The sequence below is a fragment of the Dipodomys spectabilis genome, unplaced genomic scaffold (assembly GCF_019054845.1).
Source record: "Dipodomys spectabilis isolate Male_0828 unplaced genomic scaffold, ASM1905484v1 ptg000422l, whole genome shotgun sequence".
Classification (NCBI taxonomy): Eukaryota; Metazoa; Chordata; class Mammalia; order Rodentia; family Heteromyidae; genus Dipodomys; species Dipodomys spectabilis.
Genome location: NW_024871099.1, coordinates 335224 through 337742, shown reverse-complemented (window position 1 = coordinate 337742; position 2519 = coordinate 335224). Strand labels below are relative to the sequence as shown.

Below are 2519 nucleotides of genomic sequence, written 5' to 3'. Positions count from 1 at the left end.
TGAGTTCAGAGGTTTTCTAGGTAGAAACCCAGACTGCAGTAAAAAGTGGCTGTTTTAATCAGGCTGGGAAAAGGTAATAGGTTTGACCTAGTGTTTCAAAAGGTCATTTAAAATGGCTTTAGGAGAAGGGAAAATTTGCATCCCCTGTATAAACATTTGGGAAGTAGAAGGGAGTGACTGCCTTCCTAGACAAAGGGAATTTAACAGTAAAATTGTCCTGTTTGGTGGAGAAAGGAAAAATTAGGACTACCAAAATGATTGTTTAACTGCTATTCCAGTTTGCTTTTCAGGTTCGTTGTAACAATTGCATGCAGGCCCACCGAAGCCAGATGATTTTTACAAGTTTGTCAGATGTAACTTTGGTCCTTAATAACTTCCAGGTAAGACCATGCTTACTTAATGACTGCCTTGCTGCTTTTAATTCGAGTAGAGTTGCCTTTTTGTAAGAGATTCATTGATCTGAGAACGGTGGTGCAAAGCCAGTCTGTGTAGAAAAAGCTCCTTGTGAGACGGGTCAGGGCAAAGCGCTGGAAGGAAGAGGTGCTGGAGCTCAAAGTTGGTAGAGCACTAGCCTTGAGCTGGAGAGCTGAGGGACAGCACTCAGGCCCTGAGTTCAAGCACAGCAACTGACCAAGGGAAATACCAGTGGGGCTTTTTATCCCAGAGTAGAGAAGATACTCCTGGGACCCTAGCAATAATGGAGCATCCAGAGGCAGTTAAAAGCCACTGCTCAGATGGCAGAGATGGTGTCAGACACTGGAGTCACTTGTTTGGGCTTTCAAAAAAAAAAAAATCAGAGCCTGGAAGACTTTTCATAGGAAGCATGTCTTTCTAATGCCCATGTCTGTCTACTTCTAATTGGTCAGGAACTTGCCAGTTGAATGTATTTGTTAGGAAGAAGTTTGTGGACCTGGGATTGTGCCTCTATTGAGATCTCTCTTGCACAGGTAATTTAATGATAGCTGATCCTGGCAACCCTCAGTAAAAATAGGCTAAGGTATAGGTTCTGAGCTAAGTAGGGTCAGCACCCCTGAGTCAGCTCGAAGAAGTTACAAAAAAATGGATCTTTGCCCATCAATCCCTTTAAGATCAAGAGATTGGAATCTTTTTTTTTTTTTGGAAAATAAGGCAGGATAAGATTAAAGGAAGAGGCACGAAAGACAGTAGTAACAAGTGTGCAAGTGTGGAAAAATATCTGGTTAATTGTTACCTTGGTATATTATTCAGCGGCTACTGCCTAAAATTGTCTTAAAAACCAGTGGGGACTCAGCCTACTAAGCCTATGTAATGTATCCTTAACCAGTCTATATAGAAATTGGCCAGTAACCCAGTAGGAGGTGTGACAATCCATCTAAGCTGCTGAGAAACACTACCACAGTCCAGTTCAGATCCAGCCCATCTCTTCAACCTGGAGGTCTGTTTGGAGAAAGTTCAAAGACAGTCATCTGGAGGAGACCGTATCATCTTGTGTTTCCTACAAGGCAGCTTCCTACAATGGCTGTAAGTTCTTCACTATTTTGGCTTTGAGTAGATCTTCTAGCTGCTCTTAAAAAGTGAAGAGTTTTAGAGAAGTTTAGAAAGATGTGACAGTTGTAGCTTTGGTTACATGAAGAGCAGTGGTTGGAGTTGAGGAATAATACCAGTAGATTTCTCTTATAGATGGAAGGAAGAAAAGAAAAATTAATCACTTGTAGGTTTTTGGTCTGAGTAAATGTATGTATAATGGGCTGAAATGAGGAGATTGGAAAAGTTAAGTGCATTTCATTGGTAAAAACCAAGAATTTTGTTAGTACCTGTAATAGCTGAGATGTCCATTGGACAGCTAAGATAGGCAACTAGATGTATATGAATCTGACTGTGTTAAAATCTAGGAAATTGTCCTGTTCCTATAACCTGCTGGGTAGAGTCACAGTTCATCATTCTGAGGCAGTTCTGAGATAATCTGGTTACATAAATCAAAGAATAGGGTTAGGATTGGTGCATTGATGTATTCATCTGAGGGTGATTCTGCATATCTATGATTTGATATGCACATAAAAACTAGTGGGGAATGTAATAACCCAGCTTTTTTTTCATTCTTTGATAATCCCCAATTTCAATCCTGAATCTCTGGCCTCCAGATTACTGTCTGCATGAATCTGACCACAGCTGAAGAATAATCTTTGAGCTTCTGTAAACTGCCATATACATTTGGTTCTGATTTATATAATGCTGCCCTACTGGAAGTTGGGGCTGCTCTTGGTCCCAGGACAAGGCAGTCAGAACCAGCCAAATAAAAACTGTTTGTCACCTTTGCCCATGCCTCTATGGATTTTCTTGACCCTGAGGTCATTCTACTAATGAATGGGGAGTAGTGCAAGAAGCCCTAACTCAATTGGAGGAACTTCTCAACAGATAATAGAAATCACTCCAATGAACATCTTGATGGGATTTTCTCTCACAATGGTCCCCTTGGCTCACCTCCCCGTTAGGACCTTTAACACTCGTCCTCTTACTCCTCCTTCTTGGACACTATTTTC

The 2519-nt window shown here is 41.1% G+C and overlaps 1 long non-coding RNA gene across 1 annotated transcript; it reads left to right on the top strand.

Moving 5' to 3' along the window:
• Positions 1 to 293: 293 nt before the first annotated feature.
• On the top strand, positions 294 to 2294 carry LOC122097613. Its single transcript, XR_006145545.1, has 3 exons — positions 294 to 380; positions 1304 to 1500; positions 2121 to 2294. It is a non-coding gene; the product is annotated as an uncharacterized LOC122097613 (long non-coding RNA).
• Positions 2295 to 2519: the final 225 nt, after the last annotated feature.